This window comes from Benincasa hispida, chromosome 8 (assembly GCF_009727055.1).
Source record: "Benincasa hispida cultivar B227 chromosome 8, ASM972705v1, whole genome shotgun sequence".
In the NCBI taxonomy this organism is placed as follows: Eukaryota; Viridiplantae; Streptophyta; class Magnoliopsida; order Cucurbitales; family Cucurbitaceae; genus Benincasa; species Benincasa hispida.
The window spans coordinates 6,716,987-6,737,016 of NC_052356.1; the positions used below are offsets into that span (position 1 = coordinate 6,716,987).

At 34.9% G+C, this 20,030-nt stretch overlaps 1 protein-coding gene across 3 annotated transcripts in view; it reads left to right on the plus strand.

Moving 5' to 3' along the window:
* The window catches only part of LOC120082555 (ubiquitin-like protein 5), a 54,051-nt gene that overhangs the window by 30,517 nt on the left and 3,504 nt on the right, over positions 1-20,030 (plus strand). The window contains exon 2 of one of the 3 annotated variants that reach the window (XM_039037782.1): positions 459-722. The exons of the other annotated variants lie outside the window; for them this stretch is intronic. The gene's annotated coding sequence lies outside the window, so the exon portion shown is untranslated. Of the gene's footprint in view, positions 1-458; positions 723-20,030 lie in introns of those variants that run through there. 3 annotated transcript variants of the gene reach the window in all.

The following is a 20,030-nucleotide window of genomic DNA, read 5'->3' on the forward strand; positions in this document are numbered from 1 at the left end:
CTTACAATGTCACTCATGCATCACTTTGTATGTCCCGATCTTTCAGATTGTCACTCATGCTTTTGTTATGTATACTCTTACAATGTCACTCATGCTTATGCATAAACTCATGCATACTCATGTTTCATGTATAGACTCTTTGCTCTCCTTAAAGCCCCGCTCTCTCTCAAAGTATCGCTCTTTAAAGATATATAGTCGGATAAAGTAACAAATTCCAATGAAGTTTTATATACATAAAAGATACGTATTTTACATACATAAAAAATATATAAAAGTACATGTTTTATACACATAAAAAATACGGAGTGTTCGCCCACAATTGACATACTAACTATATCTTATATTCACTCATTCTCTTTTGAGTGGTTACGAAAGGATGAACACCAGTCATCAAATGTTCTAGTAATTTTATTGCAAAGATGAAACAATTGACCTGTGTTGTATATTGGTGTTGATAGGTCGAGTGATTTTCCAACGGGATGTGGATAGGTCCGACTTTGAACATTTCACATCACAATAGTGAAATAGGGATGGTACTGTGGTAGTCAATGGCTCTAGCCAAGTCTCCAGCTTCGTCATTGGTGTGTATGATGGAAGTGAATCGAACACGAATGTATGATCTTTGTTAATGTTCATTGTAAGGATTATCCAGTGATCACTGATGTTCATTGCCGTATATATGAAATCCACATCTGCCCATTTGACATCGAATTTACCAATGACGTAGTCCTTGTACATGTCTTCATCCTCCCATACTAGGCCAAACTCTAGTATTTTCTTATTCTTTATTTGTTTAAATACCCTGCTACGAGCATTAAGGTGACTCTACAAAATAAAATGAGAAGTTAAGTAACAAATTATATCATAGCAAAATGTCTGTGCACAACAAAATATATCAAAGTTCACCGTTACTCCTATTGGCAAAATGATGAACTTGTGCGTGCACATGTTAGGTCAATTATAAAAGTTTTCTTTTATAAAATGAAATAAAGTTTGCACAAAAAATTACTATGTCAGTCAAAGTACAAGGTATTCAATTGTAAAGAATCATGACTAGGAAACTTACATCGCACTCAACCCACGAATACGGTTCAATCAATTCGTCACAGTCTTGTTCGCATTAGTAATATGGGCCAAACTCATTACTTGACTGGAAAATCGGCCGACTACAGATATTCTGAAACATGTTGACATCTTAAATCATTCCCTCATGAAATAAAGATTCAATCAGTAATTCCTTCCGAAGAAAAAATTGTAAACACAACAGTTTGTTTAAGTCTCGTTAGAACCACTCTCGCTGGACATTGTGTCGCTAGTCTCTCTTTCTTTGTTATCACTTTTGCCGATTTCACTCTCACTTATCTCGTTCACATTTTCTCTTTTACTCGTCTTCAACTTTAAAACACATTGAAAACAAAAAAAATAATAAAAAAATTCATAGGTTCATAGTATTTCTAAACTCCAAAACAATCCACCCTTTCCCCATTACCCATCAGTTTAAGACATAATTGGCACAGATTGAAATCACTTACCGACCAGATTCGATTTGTCGGCGACAGTGGAAGATTTTGCAAGTCCAAATGATGGATTTCAAACATAGCAAGACCGTCTGGAGCTTATGAGCGATACAAAGTTATTACCTTTGAATAGTTTTTAGTTTTGCTTGGTTTTTAGTGGTGAGGCTATTTACGTAATTTGGTATGACGATGATGTCAGAAAATGGTCAATTGATATTATTTTTAAAAATTGGCCATTTGATATTTTGGACCCAATAAATAGGTGGAAAAATGGTTTTCCATCTGTCCCCACAACATGAAGTCAAACCTACAAAAGAATCCACAATTTTTTACTTAAAAATCAAGACTGATGGCTGCAATGGCACAAGTATCAAATGAAGAAGAGCTCAATATTATTCTTTTAACAAATTTTGTCTCCATCTATTACCAGCCAAGAAGAAAATACATCAAACATTCAAGAAGAAGAGGAGGACAACGAATTTGCAAATTTAAGTGTTAATGTATTTTGTGATTAATTGTTTTGTGATTTTGATTCTATAATCTTGAAGAAAATCAAATTTTTCTATTTGATAGATGGTTTTAATATCTACTTTTGGTATATTCCAATTATGGAGGGTTTTCTCTATTTTTGCTATTTGAAGCTCTTGACTATTCACTATGGAGGGTTGAGAATCATTTGAATAATCTTCAATTAAATTTGAGTTCTTTGTAATATGGGCTTTAGAGAGCATTTTTCCAATTAACTTAGACATTAAAAATTTTAATGCTTAAAGTCCTATTATAATTCTAGTCATCTATTATGACAAATAATCAGGATGCTGAAAATTCTACAACACTGGAACACCGAGCTTACCAACGGTCTTACGATTCTATTACCGGGAACACAAGGCTTACCAAAGCGTTATCCAATAGAATTAACCAGTGAACTTGATTATTACTACAAAGGATAATTAGAATATTATTAAGACAAAGACTTAATGACAATTTAATGCTAATGCAATTGAATTAACACACTCTACCGGTAAATGACTAGGCTCCGATACCATTATTTGCATGAAGCATGAAAGAAATGGACACGTGATGTGTGTGTGGCATGAAGATTATGGAGTAAATGGTGTTGGTGGAAGGATGCATGGCTGACACGTGGCAAAATGGAGAGGAAATGGATAATGGAATAGAAAATTATGATATTTTATGGAATGGAAAATTGTGATTATGGAATGGAATGAGTATGTTGGTATGAAATGAGGCAAAGATTTAATGTAATATGTGATTGAAATAATGATGAAAAGTTTATGTAAATTGAAAGTTAATAAAATAAGAATAAATTAATTGTCGAAATTGATAAAGAAAGATTGAAGTAAATAAAATCGGTGTTGGAAATATGAACTTACTTGAATTGTTTAGGAGAAATGAAGAACTTCTCTCTCTCAAGGAAAAAACTAAAGATGCGGAAGAAAAAACTTGTGTCCCTAGATTCATACTAAGCCTCCTTTGTAGAGATAGGAAGTTTTTGGAAACGGTAGGGCCCTTAGAATGATGAACTGTAAACCGTCAAGGCACGATTCAGGTCCATTCTCTTGCTTCGGTGCCAGTGGAGCAAAGTAAGCTTTTGCGTCTATAGAAGTGGCTATTTTTTATTCAACCGCTACAAGATCAACAATTCCATGAACTTGGGCTTTTGTTGCTGACATAAAAACATCCCTTTCCATGACCGCACTCATTATAGACTTGTGGAGCTCGCTCTTTTTAAGACGTTTCGCGGCTCTGCCCAAGTGTGCAAGTAGGTCTGAGAAATTGCCACGTCGTCCCCAGGATAAAACAGCCAAATGAAAACCGATTGGAAATGCACCGTTTTAAAATTAATTAATGGACCGTTTTAAATATAATCAATGGACCATTTTAAATATAAATTTACACCCAACAATTCTCAACTTGGAAATTTAAATAAAACGAGAAGAGAAGGATTTTCATCACAACACTGTGCATAAGCAAAGGTGTCTTACAACTTGAATCTTTACCTAGTGTAGATGATTCAGAATATACTAGAGTAACCCTTGGTTTTGAACTCTATCTCTAACAGCATCTCACACAGAGTGTCATTAGGGTGTAGTATGAAAGCCCGTGCTTTTAAGGCCTAGCACGTGAATTCCGGTTTAGTGAATGCTCTAGAGAGTTTGCCTAAAAATTTCATAGGAAGCGACCCTCACTTCCACATTCACACAGGTGAGTCTATCAAGGGTACTCCTGTAGTTGGGTACCCTAGTTGTCATCCAGTATAGATCTCGAGTATAGATCTTATTAAGAACTGCGTTCAACCTTTCTTACGCTTCAGGATATCATGCTCAGACTTTAAGTCATAGGAATGAAACTCTGTGTTTGGTTTAGTATGATTCATTATATATCACTCGTGATCAGTTATTACCTTTTGGACCTATTTCTTGGGATCTCCAGTCTATAGGTTGGGTTTTCCTTACTGTGATTCATTTTTTGATAGGCATGAGTCCCACCCTTTCTGAGGTTTTGAAAACCTTTTCTCTGACCAATTCTTTTGTTAAAGGATCTGCCAAATTTTTGGACCCACTGACGTCTCTTTTCATTGTAACGGTTCTGAACTTTTGCGATTGCTGCAGTACTATCGCAGTGGATCAATATGGTTGGTAACGACTTTTCCATAAGGCAATCTCTGATAGCAGACTTTTAAGCCAACCTACTTCTTCACTAGCTGCCGCTAGTGCTATCATTTCTGATTCCATTGTTGATTGGGCTAAAATAGTCTATTTCTTAGACTTCCAAGAGACAGCTCCGCCAGCTATATTAAAGACATAGCCACTTGTAGTCTTTGAACATCCGAAAGAGAGTTCCAATTAGCATCGCTGAACCCTTCTAGGACATTGGGAAACTTTTGATAATGTAATCCTAGGTTTTGGGTTTTTAAGTATCTCATGACCCTTTCTATAGAATTCCAATGCTCTTTACTAGGCATGCTTGTAAACCTGCAAAGCAATCCTACAACATAAGCTATGTTAAGCCTAGTGCAGTCAACAATGCATCTAAGACTGCCTATGTTGCTCGCATACTCAAATTGATTAACACTGTCACCGTTGTTCTTGAACAACTTGACACTAGGGTCATAAGGAGTATAGGCTGGTTTACCCTCAAAGTAATTATATTTCTTTGGAATCTTTTTTATATAGTGAGATTGATATAAAGAAATTCCCTTTTCAAACCTATTTATTTTTATGCCTAAGATTACACTAGCTCTCTTAAGTCTTTCATGTCGAAGTTCGCACTTAATATTGTTTTTACATAATTTATGACATGCAAGTTCTCATCTACATATAGACATAAGATAGTGCAGAGGTTATCAAACTTATGGTAGATGCATTTGTCATTTTCATTGACCTTGAAACCTTTAGATAGGATAAGGTTGTCAAATTTTTCATGCCATTGCTTAGGAGTTTGTTTAGTCCATAGAGAGATTTGTCTAATTTACACACCTTATTTTCTTGACCACAACAGAACCCTCAGGTTATTTCATGTAAATCTCTTCTTAAAGTTCACCGTTTAGGAAAGTGGTTTTTACATCTATCTGATGTACTACGAGGTTATAAAGGGCAACAAAAAAGAACAAGACATGGATAGAGGTAATTCTAGTGACAGGGGAGAAGGTGTCAAAGAAATCTATGTTTTCTCTCTATCTAAAGCTCTTCGCTACTAACCTGGCTTTAAATTTGTTGACAATCCCATCACGTCTAAGTTTCCTCCTTAAGATCCATTTGCACCCTATTGTCTTACATCCTGGGGGTAGATCTACTAAGTGCCAAGTTTTATTTGACTCAAGTGAGTCCATCTCATCATGCCATAGGTTGGCATCTATTGAGGATAGGGCAACTCTTAGATCTTTAGGGTCTTTTTCTACATTGTAGGTCTGGAAGTCATTTTTGAAATCTTTAGCGGTTCTAGCTCTCTTGCTTCTTTTAGGTTCTAGGTCAGTTTCCTTTCTAGGGTTAGGATTTCTAACTAGGGTTATACTACTTGAACCAGAGTCTCCACTATTCCTTAATTTAAAAGGAAACCCATCTTCAAAGAAGTCGGCATCATTTGACTCAATGATCACTTGGTTCACTAGATCATAGAACCTGTAGGCTTTACTATTTAAGGCATAACCTATAAAGACACACTCGTAAGCTCTACTAGCCAACTTTCTCCTTTTTGGGTCAGGAATCCTTACAAAGGCTAGACAACCTGATGTTCTAAAGTAGGACAAGTTTGGTTTCTTATTCTTAAGAATTTCGTAAGATGAAGTTTTATTTTTAGATTTCCGAATTCTATTTAGGACATAACACATGGTAAGGATGATTAAAATAGCAACTACTAGCTCAGCTAAAGTTCTATTTTTCCTTTCGACTTTTCCGTTTAATTTAGGAGAATAAGGTGCGGTCTTTTCGTGTATTATTCCGTGTATTATTCCATGTGAGTTAAAGAATTCATTAAAACTGTCCGAGTCGTACTTTTCTAACTTTTCTATTAAACTGATTCTCTATTTCATAAATAAAAAGTTTGAAGGCATCAAAAGTATCACTTTTGTTTTTTAGCAGGTAACATCAGAAACAATCAAATCTAGAGGCTCAGAATTCCTAAGTATAGATTTATGTGGTGTGTTAGTAATTTTAGCCTGACTACAATATTCATATTTATCAAAATCATTCGTGGATAACTTAGGTCTCATTTCCAGCCTAACCATGTTACTAATTAAATTCTTATTCACATGATAGAGTCTAGCATACCAAATATTCATAGAACAAAACATATACATAGAAGATTTCATTTTATTAAGATCTAGATTTAATTTGAACATTCCCTTAGTTGCATACCATTTCCCTACAAATACATTATTTTTGGTAAGGGTATATAGATCTGCCCCTATAGTTTGAGTAAACCCGACTTTGTTGAAGAGATAGCCTGAAACTAAATTCTTTCGTATTTTCGGAGTGTACAAAACATCCTTTAACGTGAGGGTCTTCCTAGTGGTAAACTTCAGTTCCATCTCGCCGTTTCCAGCTACTTTCGTGGAGTGATGATTTCCCAACAGAATATTCTTAAGGTTGTGAGGATGTACTAGTGTCTATCCATCACCCTTCACAACCACCGATCACATTTGCTTCTGTGGTCATGGCGACTAACGGTTCTTCTGTTAGGTTTGCCTGACCAGTAGAACGATGCCAGTTCCTACAGTTCCTAGCCACGTGCCCAGGTATATTACAATTAAAGTAGAAGAACTGCACCGTTTCTCTTGAAGGGGACTTTTGTTTTTTCTGTTGGTTCTGGTTGCTGGAGATCTTTGTACCCTTAGGTTTTTTGTCAGGTTTTACCACGGTAGAGGTGGTTATCCTAGGTATTGCGTTCACCTCCTCCCTCTGGTCTTGCTTCTCGGCTTCCTCTTCGATCCTTAGCCGGGTTATAAGACTTTCCAAGGAGAACTCTTTGGTCTTATGCCTTAAAGGGNCTATTTAAGGCATAACCTATAAAGACACACTCGTAAGCTCTACTAGCCAACTTTCTCCTTTTTGGGTCAGGAATCCTTACAAAGGCTAGACAACCTGATGTTCTAAAGTAGGACAAGTTTGGTTTCTTATTCTTAAGAATTTCGTAAGATGAAGTTTTATTTTTAGATTTCCGAATTCTATTTAGGACATAACACATGGTAAGGATGATTAAAATAGCAACTACTAGCTCAGCTAAAGTTCTATTTTTCCTTTCGACTTTTCCGTTTAATTTAGGAGAATAAGGTGCGGTCTTTTCGTGTATTATTCCGTGTATTATTCCATGTGAGTTAAAGAATTCATTAAAACTGTCCGAGTCGTACTTTTCTAACTTTTCTATTAAACTGATTCTCTATTTCATAAATAAAAAGTTTGAAGGCATCAAAAGTATCACTTTTGTTTTTTAGCAGGTAACATCAGAAACAATCAAATCTAGAGGCTCAGAATTCCTAAGTATAGATTTATGTGGTGTGTTAGTAATTTTAGCCTGACTACAATATTCATATTTATCAAAATCATTCGTGGATAACTTAGGTCTCATTTCCAGCCTAACCATGTTACTAATTAAATTCTTATTCACATGATAGAGTCTAGCATACCAAATATTCATAGAACAAAACATATACATAGAAGATTTCATTTTATTAAGATCTAGATTTAATTTGAACATTCCCTTAGTTGCATACCATTTCCCTACAAATACATTATTTTTGGTAAGGGTATATAGATCTGCCCCTATAGTTTGAGTAAACCCGACTTTGTTGAAGAGATAGCCTGAAACTAAATTCTTTCGTATTTTCGGAGTGTACAAAACATCCTTTAACGTGAGGGTCTTCCTAGTGGTAAACTTCAGTTCCATCTCGCCGTTTCCAGCTACTTTCGTGGAGTGATGATTTCCCAACAGAATATTCTTAAGGTTGTGAGGATGTACTAGTGTCTATCCATCACCCTTCACAACCACCGATCACATTTGCTTCTGTGGTCATGGCGACTAACGGTTCTTCTGTTAGGTTTGCCTGACCAGTAGAACGATGCCAGTTCCTACAGTTCCTAATCCTTAGCCGGGTTATAAGACTTTCCAAGGAGAACTCTTTGGTCTTATGCCTTAAAGGGGCCGTTTGGTTGAAAAGAAAAGAGGGTGGGAATGGGAATGGATTTACAAAGCCCATGTTTGGTTGGTAGGATATGTTTATTTACCTTGGAAAAAACAATTCTTAGATATCTTTTACCCACACAAACGAAGGAACTACATACCCATTGAGAAGTGTGAGTTTTCATTTCTTCTTCTGCTTTCTGTCACGATTTTTCTTCCTTCCAACCGTGAAATTGTATAGCATTTTGTTACTCAGCGATCGTGTAGCATTTGGTAAGTGATTGTATAGAATTTGGTAGGCGATCGTATAGCATGTTGTTACTCAGCAATCGTGTAGTATTTTGTTACTCAGCGATTGGGTAGCATTTGGTAGGGGATCATGTAGCATTGGGTAGGGGATCATGTAGCATTGGGTAGGCGATCGTATAGCATTGGGTAAGCGATCGTGTAGCATTGGGTAAGTGATCGTATAGCATTGGGGAATTGCATACCCATCTTAGAATTGTATAGCACTTTGTTACTCAGCGATCGTGTAGCATTTGGTAAGCGGCTGTATAGTATTTGGTAGGCGATCGTGAAGCATTTTGTCACTTAGCAATCGTGTAGCATTTTGTTACTCAGCGATCGGGTAGCATTGGGTAGGCGATCATGTAGCATTGGGTAGGCGATCTTATAGCATTGGGTAGGCGATCGTATAGCATTTGATAAGTGATCGTGTAGCATTGGGTAAGTGATCGTATAGCATTTGATAAGCAATCATGTAGCCGAGTTCAGTGATCGTGTAGCATTTGATAAGCAATCGTATAACATTAGGTAGGCGATCGTATAACATTTTGTTACTCAGCGAGATCCTCGTACTTGAGAAAACCTTAATCCAAACGACCCCAAAGTGTTCTTAAAATCCTTCCACAAGGGGGATAATTTATCAATAATAATAGCAACTTGAAATTGTTCGTCTAAAGGCATACCTTTAGTAATTATCTCTTGAGCTATCTTCTGGAGTTCATGGGATTGGGCTTCCAGGGATTTGTCATCCGTCATCTGGAACTTGAAATAACGGCTAACCGCATATTTCTTCGACCTGGCCTCCTCGGTGCCATACTTCTTTTGCAGGGCATCCCAGACCTCCTTCGTTGTCTTCATTGTACTGTAGTAGTCATACAGATCATCAATCAAAGTATTTAAAATAAAGTTCTTACAGAGAAAGTCTCTATCCTCCCAGTAGCAGCTTCTTTTATCTATTGTCCTGGTTCTTCTGAAGGAACGATCAACTTATCTCTGGTACAAGTATCGAAAACTTTCTTGATGGTGAGGAAGAACAACATCTTTTGCTTCCACCGCTTGAAGTTCGCTCCTTCGAACCGGAATGGACGATTGAGGTCAGATATCTCATTGTTGCTACTGAGGGTCATTGATGATGTGGAAACGTCTTAAAATTGTTGGAAACGGCAGGGCCCTCAGAACGACGAACTGTAAACCGTCAAGGCACGGCGGTCAAGCGAAGAGTAAAACATGCAAAACAGAAACTCGTTATAGGCTGAGTCGCGGAGCTCGCTCTCTTTAAGACATTTCGTGGCTCTGCCCAAGTGTACAAGCAAGTCTGAAAAATTGTCACGTCGTCCCATGATAAAACAGTCAAATGAAAATCGATTGGAAAGGCACCATTTCCGATCGGAATGTACATCCTTTCTAAACTCATTGCTTGGAAAGCTAAGATGGAGAAGGAGAAGAAAATAAAGTGGGGAATTATGAAATGAATTCTGTGTATTATGAACTACTGAAGGTCTCGCCTTTTATAGGCCTTTAGCGTCGAAACGGACCGTTTTAAAAATAATCAATGGATCGTTTTAAAATTAATCAATAAAAATAATCAATTGACCATTTTAAGTATAAATTTACACCCAATAGAAGCTGACCATGCATTACATTGGGTAGACACGTTATAGGATACATGACCCCTAAAATATAAAACCCAAACATTTATATAATACATTGAGACTTAAGTTTGACACGTGTATAACGTTTTGTCTTCAATTGGATTTTGTCGACATTATTTTTAAAAAATAGTCTTTTGACATTTTAGACCCAATGAATAGGTCATCCGTATAAGTTTCAAAGAAACTTTTATAGTGCTAAGTAGAAGTTGAAAAAACATTAGAAGGATTTGCTCAAAGGGAGTTTTGGTTATCAATATAATTTCAACTTAACTTTCTTTGCAAGGAAAATGAGAAGGATCTACTGAAGCACAGTAAAAGGTGAGATTGTTTCCAAGTCACCAAAGCTTTAGTCGTGTACTGTCTATTGTCTTTGATATGCATAAGATTGTCCTTCTCCCATTCAAAAAACAAAGTTTAAAACACAAAAGTACTTATTTTCGACTGCAATGACCACAATTTTGTTCCATTAATACATGTTTAAGCATTCAACCAAGACTTTAAATTTGGTCATTCTTAAAATATGCGTTAAACGAGGAAGAGTTGTGGTTTAGAAGTTTATCATATATTTAAAAGAAATTAAAGTTATGATTATCCATCTATCAAGTGGTGGTTGGGCTTCCAACTTTAAGTGAGTGAAGTGTATTTTTAGGATTTTTATTATAATAGTTGCTTTTTTTTTTAATTATTATAACTCTTATTTTAAATCTATTCTTTTTTCCTATTTAATTACAGTATTTACTATTTTTTATATTATAATAGTTTGTACCCTGGACACAAATAATTATAATATACAAGGGGCGTTTGGGACAAAAACTATCTCAAGACTATAATAATCTACTCTTGCTACAGTAAATATTATTTGAATACCTCTAATTAGCTATAACTAACATTATTTCAAAACCCTAATTTACTATAATATTCAACTCAATTATAATAACCTAAGATTATAATAACTAACACTTTGCCTCAAATGTCTCCAGATTATTAAAACTTACCCACTATAATAATCAACTCATCATCATAAATACTCTTAAGTTTTGTTTTTCATTGCAACTTTTGTTTTACTTGAATTAGAAGTTTATTTATCTATGAAATTTTATAATGTCTTTCAATTTGGAATCGCTTGTCTTTTCTATTTTAGTGGTAAGAACTACCAATTTTAGGTTGCTAAGATACAATTCTATCTCAAGGCATTTTGCTTTTGAGAATATATTCTACCTCATGCAAATTCTTAAACATTAGACTTAAATTTGACAGTGAACCAAATCAAACTCTATGCAAAGGAGAAATTAAAAGAGTTCGAGGCTTTATTTGTAATTCATCTTGGTTTATTCGGTTGTAGAAAGACAACAAAAGTTTGGGATAATTGGAAGGGGAAACGAAAGGAAGCACAAGGGTCAAAATTGAGTTAATTGGCAAATTAGAAGTCGAAGAAAGTTTATAATCTGAATATGCATAATCCTAACCATCCTATTATGCGATTTCAATGAGGCACAAATGTATGACAAAGAAAATCGTATCAAATAATATAGATTCAAATAGAGACGTTAACTCAAAACATATTGAATATACTAAGGAACTAGGAAAGTTTATAACAAGAATAACCTCATGAATTACTAAGGAACTAGGAAAGTTTATAACAAGAATAACCTCATGAATTAAACCAAATTCTTACTAAAAGGGCAGTAAAAAATTATACATTTAAATTGAGTCATTAGTGTTGATATTCAACATACCTAAGTAATTTAGATCTTAAGCATTCTAACTATATTAATTTTAGATAAATAGCATGTTTGTTCATTTTTCAAAATTTAGGGTTGAAATATACAACATTTGAAGAAACATACAATTGCTTCAAATCACTGCATATTTCATGGTAAATTTCTTTATAGAATCTTGACGTACACAACTACCAGTACCATCCTCGGTCTTAAATTGGATGGTGGAATCCAAATTAAGATGGATTCGAGTAGAGAGAATCAAAGGAAAAATAGTTTTTTCCTTCAAATTTTTCTTTTGCATACCATTTTTAATCAAACTATATACATATATATATAGATTTCAACCATCCAATTTAATTAAACAATAATTTGACACCAAAGAAATTAGATTAGGTGGATTTTTTTATTTTAAATATTGAATCAATTCAACTCGATCAAATTAATTTAACTCAATTAATTTTAAGTGTTAAATTTGAATTTCACAAAATTCAATTATCATAAAAATAATTTTATAAGTAAATAATTTATTAAATAATTTAATATTAATTTAATATCAAATATTAAATTAATAAAAAAATGTCAGATCCAAATATTATAATATATATAAATCAAATTTAAATATTTTAACTCTTTAATTTTGTTTAAATTTGGTAATTAAACATTAAATCTATCAAATACAATGATCCAAACCCTAATCCGAATGTGAACATTTCAAATTTTCTTAAGACACTATTCTAAGGTTTAATCCATTTACGAGCTAGGAGAGTGATCTAATGGACCTACAAATCATGAGTTCCAACGATTTGAGATTAATTAGTTAAAATTTTTAATCTAAATTAATCAATATTCGTTAACTACCAGGATACTCCATTAAAGCCTAGTAGTTGCACTCTCTTCACTATAGATATGTTTTTGTCCTTGATTTAGCCATAATCAGTAAGTCGATCTTTCACAAATTGTTCGTATTTACAGTCGGGTCAAAATTACCATGTTACCCCTGTAATACATCTTGCTCCTTATGTTTCCACTGATTTGTTAATGAATAATTGGTTTGTCGTCTTACCACTAAATCGAGTCTCTCTTAGTCATAAAGAGGGTGAGACCCATTGTTCAAGAATAGGAGTCAGTACTTAAGGAACAACCTATCTACTATCTTTAGAGACAGGTAAGAGTGAATTCCATCTTGCAGAACTAAGTCCTCAGCGATTTACCAGTCTTATAGGAGTCAGTACTTAAGAAACAACCTATCTACTATCCTTGGAGTCAGGTAAGAGTGAATTCCATCTTGCAGAACTATGTCCCCAGCTATTTATCCACAGGCTTATTGAGTGGCGATAATGAGTCATTCTCACCCATGAGATTAAAGAGTAATCCCGAATAAACGGGAGTTCATAGTTAGTTCAGGATTAAGATCGAGTTACCTTAGATTCTTAAATTTGAAATAGTCAATTTTAACAACAAACGATCGTTAAAAAGAAAAGTGACTATTTCGTGGTCCGGTCTTATGAAAACGTCTTTTGTATAGGATGCCTTTACTCGCATGTTTCTAAATGAACGATTTTGGGATCTCATTTGTTTGTATTAGGTCACAACCATAGTGTTTCTAAGATAAGGTACCCAATCCTATTCTTATATTTGTTTTAGTTATATACTCAAATTTGATCTACTTTTATGTCTCTATATAAAGTTCAAGTATTCATGGTGTAGTCAGAGGTGGGTTAGTTCATTGGATTAAAGTGAAATTTACATGTTCAATAATAACTTTATTGGATAAAACTCAATAAAGATTTTATCGATAATAGACAAGTTTAAAGATTACAAACTACGAGTTTTAGGACATACAACCCAACAAACTCTCACTTGGGCTAAAACTTTAATGGGTTTACATACATACAATGTTGAGTAAGGGAGAAATAAATACAATAAACTAGGGCGTCCAATATCCATAAATTCTCTAACTTTCCCTGGATTTATGATTCTCATAGTCACAGTCGGACTAGGTGACGTTCGAACATTTTAGCCGTAAGGGCCTTTGTAAATGGATTAACTAGATTTGTCTTTTGAGGCGGTTTGCATGACGATCACGTCTCCTTGGTGTACTATCTTCCTGATAATATGATACTTGCATTTGATGTGCTTCTCACACTTATGGCTCATTGATTCTTTGAAATTTCTCTGTTATCACAATAGATGGTGATAAATAGATGCATATTTGGAACTACTTCCAAATCGATCAAGAACATTCTTAGCCATACTGCTTCACATGCAATTACATATTTTGCTTTCACGATGGAGTCAACTATACAACTTTGCTTTATACTCCTCCATACTACAGGTCCTCTTAAATCTAACATTTTGTTCTTGCGATTCCAAGAACATTTTGAGCAATCTCCTAGCCATTTGCCATTTCGGGTTAAGAAGATGTGAAAACGCCTCTCTCTCTATGTATAGGACCAACTGGGGCATTGGTCATGGTATAAAAGATATTTTAGAGGCTCATAAAGGTCAATTTACAGGCCAGGGCCATAAATCTGTCATTTGAAATTGCGATGGTAGTCATTCTTTAACATCAGCAAGAAAACCTACCCCATTTCCAATGAGTAGGATAACAAAACATACACTACCATAAAAGCTACAGTTATGTTGACAATTTTGTAGTAAACACAAGGTTCGTCAACATTTTTTTCAAAGTCATAAGATTTGATCGTAGTGTCAAATCTTATATTATAGGATTGAGATGCTTGTTTTAACCCATAAATGTATCTTTTAAGCTTGCTTACTTTTTTGTCTTGACCCTATTTGGCAGTTAACGGATGGTGGATCTCGTGGCTAAAGAGTTTAGTCAGCTATTCATGTACCATTGGAGCTTCGAGCCATAGGTCCATAAGGTCCCCTTGGTAGCTTGGATACAAGTTGAGAATCAATTTTTGGGTCAGTTTGAAATGTTCAAATTGACTAGAGAAAGTTCGATTATATATGATATAATTGAATTGGTTAATTATATACGATATAATTGACTAAATGTATGAGATACATTAATTTGGAGAAAATTGGATATAAATATGATTTATATCAAGTAAAGACGAAAACACTATGGTTGATATATGTTATCGAACTATATAATATGAAGATAATGTGATTATATTTATTAATTTATTAATTGGACAGTTATGGGATAATTGGTCGGCATTTTCTCCGTAACCATGCGTTAGTGGGAAGTTCAATTCGGTTTTCGTAATTGAAGAATAAAATGAAAATTGTTTTCATTTTGCAAAGAACACGCATATTAGCTCACAGTGTGTATTGCAATCAATCGCTTAGTGAAACTAGAGCCTATACAATAGTGCATCATTTTACTAAACGATCGCTCACTCGTGTGCGCTTCTCTAAACAATCGCCCACCTTTTACGTAAATGATTGCTTAGTTCTCGAAGTTATTACAACTCAAATAAGTAAAACAATGAGAGAATGCGATGCTAAAATAAGCAATATCATGTCTAAAAGCGCTAAACTGGAAGGAATTATGATCGCAAGCGCTCATCGCATAAAAGCAGTTAATTTACCTATTTTGTGCAGGAACAATGTGATGATGCATATGAAATTGCGATCCAAAGGAACAAGGCATCAGCGCGTTTGAAGATTGCGATCGCAAGTCATGCGATTGCTAGAAGTTTCTTAAAAAGGTGACTGCATAAAGACCTCACATCAAGGTAACATAATAAATCATCATGGGACGGAAAGCTGATAGCGGTCGATTCCAAATTTAGTTGACAAGCCGTTAAAAGCCACACTGTAGCAAGTACACTCAACTTTCGGTGACCATTAAACGGCGCAACAGAGTAGGGGAATTAATGCCGCCCATCATTGCAATCATTAGCAAGAAAGGCTTCTTCACCTTAAAATCTATAAATACCGAAAGCCACTTGTGAAAAAGGAGTTTTTTTTAAGGAGTTAGAGAGTCAGTTAATCCATTCTCGCACACATTTATACATAAAGGACGGCGAGAGCAAGGAGACGAGCAAGTCGAGAGATCATTCCTAGACAGATCGAGAGACTTCCGGAAAGCAACACAAAGAAAAGAGTAGTGTAAAAGGCCACGGGAAGCAAGACATTGCTTACCGGGCTTCTTATCTCTCAAATCCATTTGTTATTTTGTATTTAGTACTTTATTTATAGAAAATGGAAATCTCAATTCTAAATGGGTTAAGAAGTACTTAGCTAGCATGACTTAAGATTTATATTTTATGCGATCATCTTGCTTTATGTATGCATCATTCATCATTTGCACATACTTGAGAGAGTAATGATAACGGGCAGAAATGCACGTTATCATAGTGCTAAGTTCTTAAACAATGTTGGGTTGTGTTGATAAGATATGATTAATTGCGTCCAAAAAGCATCAAATTCATAATATTGCGGTCGTATGCGTTCATCGCATAGAAACAGTTGAATTTTGTGTTTTTATGCGGAATATGTGTTGACGCAAGGCGGAAATTGCGATCATAGGAAATCATTGGTCGAGCGCAGCATTATCGCAAGGCTTTGTGGTGATTGTGTTCGCAAACATTTGCTCAAGAAGGATTGTCGCAACTTGATCGGCATAACATGATGGGTGCATCTGGATGAAAGGCATAATTAATCACGATGGGACAGAAAGCTGATGACAGTCGAATCCGAATTAAGTTGACAGCTGTTAACGAATAAGTACATTCAGCTTTTCAGTGACAAATATTTGGCGCATCAGTCAAGAATTAAAGTCGTCCCATCTGCGCAATCATGAGAGAAGCCGCTTTTCACTCTGGAAGTTCTATAAATACCAGAGTCATCCTTCAGAAAAAGAAGTTAACGAGTTCACCATTTCACGAATTTGAGAGGTCAGCTCGTCTTTGTCCATAGTTTTCCTTTTTATTTTAAGGCGGAGCAAGAGAAGAGAAAGAAGCCAGGAGAGTGCTCAGGGCAACTCGAGAGAGAACCTTGAGGCGTAGAAGTAGAGAGTAGGCCGACTCTCGCTAGAGCGAGATTATCTTTTGAGCGAGATTATCTTTTGAACACGAGTAGAAAAACAATGTAAAAGCCTGGCAGCAAGAGATTGCTACCAGGCCCTTATTTCTATACTTGCATTGTTATTTTGTACTTTATCTTTATATTTATACAATGGAAGTTCTTATTTTACATCTGTTAACTCTCTTAGCATGCATGAGTAGTTAAACTAGTCGAATGGGTTGAAAAGAACTAAGCTAACATGACCTAGGAAGTTCATTGCTTGCGATTGTCTTGTTTTATGTTGTGCCCAACACCCCTTTAAAGCTACTGAGAGAGAGTCTAAAGAAAGAACCTAATGACTCGAGAAAGCTAGGTTAGAATCTGGCCTCGAGAGAGCAAGATTAGAACTGCATAAACAAGAGATAGGGACTTAGAGATAAGCTCTGTTTGTCAACCTGCATCGCATGCATCCTAGAGATGGGAATGATATTATGTGGTCACCTTATTTGTGTGTGTGTCATATTGTCATCGCATAAATAAGAATAGAGGCTTATGTGTAGGTCCTATAGACTTATCGCATATATCGCATGCGTTCTAGCCTTAAAAGTCGTGGCATTCGTGTTGCGTTATTTTATTAAGTAGAAATATGGATGATATGCGTTGATGGATTGCGTTGTGCACTAAAGTTTCCCCAGCGGAATTCAAGTGTAATTTTATTAAGTAGGAATTATGGCGTTCTGCATTGAGAAATGAAGTGTTGTTATTTGTGTGTAGCATGATCGCATAACTTGTACACAATCTTAGGAAATGTTAGCTAAACCCCTTCTCAACCCCTTCATCTACTTATTGTAACTCTAAGCTTTCATCAACTTTGCGTTCAACTCCGTCGCATAGGAAAAATCTTACTCAAACACTACCCACTTCATTTATTTACCACCGCAATAGAATCGAAGAGTCTGCCGCATATTTACTTGGTAGTCCCTGTGTTTAACCCTGGACTTACCAGGAAACCTAAGAAGGCTTATACTTGGGTCTTGTTAGGAAAACTTTCATGATCACCATATAACACACATCATTCCAAAAAAATACATGCAGTAAGAAATAAAGGCATGAATTTCATCATTGAAGTTATAATTGGTACAAGGAGAATGCGGTGACTAAATAAAGTAATAAAAAATTCAATGATTGAGTCAAAATAAAGAGGATGCGATAGTAGAATTTAGCAATATTAAAATGAAATGCGAAAAGTGCAAAATTGAAATGAAATGAATCAAGGAAAGACACAACCTAGCTTTTCCTACACGGTCGTGTACCTCGCCTAAACGATCAAGCATCCTGACTATACGATAGTCGTTGTCTTCTCCCACTTGCTTGATTGTTGTACACGATCTATTTTCCTCCTCAACTTTACCAAATCCGAACAGAGCCCACACTTTGGATTCTCGATCTTACCTCTTAAATGAAACGCTTATTAAGTCGGTACTGTTGAGCCAACCCTCACCCATACAAATTTAAGGATAATCCTGGATAAACAGGAGTTCATAGTCAGCTCAGGATTAAGGTCAAGTTACCTAGGTCATTACTTTGAAATAGTTAGTCTTAAATAGTAAACAACGTTATAAAGTCAGAGTGACTAATTTCTTAGTCTGATCTTATATAAACTCTTTGCGTAGGGCGCCCTCACTCGCATTTCTCTACATAAACGAATTAGGATCACTTCGTTTGTAGCACTTTACAACAATTGTAACATTTACAAAGTGGTTCGCATCCAATAGTGTCCCCATAATAAGGTACGCAACCTTATCCGTATACTATAGACCATTTTGGCTATTTACTAGAACTTGATCTACTCTTATGTCTCCACATAAAGTTCAAGTATTCATGTAATAGCCATGGATCTTAGTTTATTGAATTTAGGTGATTTCTAAAATGAAATGAGCAATTCCAACATTCAATGACAACTTTATTGAATTAAACTTCAATAACATCTATATTGATTAACAGAATAAGTTTATTGGTTATGTACCACGAGTTTTAGGATATAAAACCTAACACCAAAGAACTTTGAAGAATGGTCTCCCAGAACTTTTGAGCAGTAAAAGGGTAGAGAATTTCTAGATAGAAGTTTGAGAGAAGTTGAAGGTTTGGAGGTTAGGTTTTAGTGTAATAAAAAAACCTTTTACTTTCTAAATGGGCTATAAGGATATATTTATATGCAGAAGGGTTAACCCCTTCTCCAAGAATTTCTCTTCATACATTTAGTGCTAATTAATTAAAGAACTCTTATTTAATTGACACATTAATTAAATAACCATATATTCAAATTCAATTTATTATACATTTAATTAACTATCATAAATATCATATATTTATATTAACCTCCAATCTCCATTATTTCTTAATCAATTAGTTAACCATTAGTTAACCAATCAAATAATTATATTAAATCATATTTAATATAGAGCTAATTAACATACAAATATCATATATTTATATGTATACATCTCTGTAGAAATCCAATTCATATAAATTTAATATTTGAATCTTATTCAAATATCTCTTTCTTACATAATTTGGATTATAGATCATATTTATAATTAACCATTATATATTAATCTCATTCATATAAAATTCTCTCATTTGATTTGAATAATTTAAATCATTCCTCATTACTATCCTTTAGTGAGCCAACAATGGGACCTCATGGACGTACATATTAGAAGCTCTAATGATATGAGATTAATTGATTAAACTCATTTAATCTAATTAATCAATATTCATTAACTATCGATCGCTCTACTAAAAATCGATAGTTGCACTCTTTGCACTGCAAATATATTTCTGTGTCCATGGATATAATCAATCAACAGAGCGATGACCTTTTACGAATGCTCATAACTACAGTTGGGTCAAAATACCGTTTTACCTCTGTAGCTACATCTAACTCCTTAAGTATTGAGTACCACTGATTCCTAGTCCAACTATAAACTAACACCTCTTGGGCCAGTGAGAAGTTGAGATCTTATTGTGCAAGACTCGAGACCAGCTATTAAGGGAGCAATTTATATACTTTCCCAAGGAATAAGAAGGAGCGAATTCCATCTTGTGTAGCTATGTTTCCAACTCTCTAATCAGACAAATCCCCAAAATGGTAGGCTTAATAAGTCGGCTATTATGGTCACTCTCACTCATACAGATCAAAGGACTGTTGTCATGAATAGGAGTTCACAACT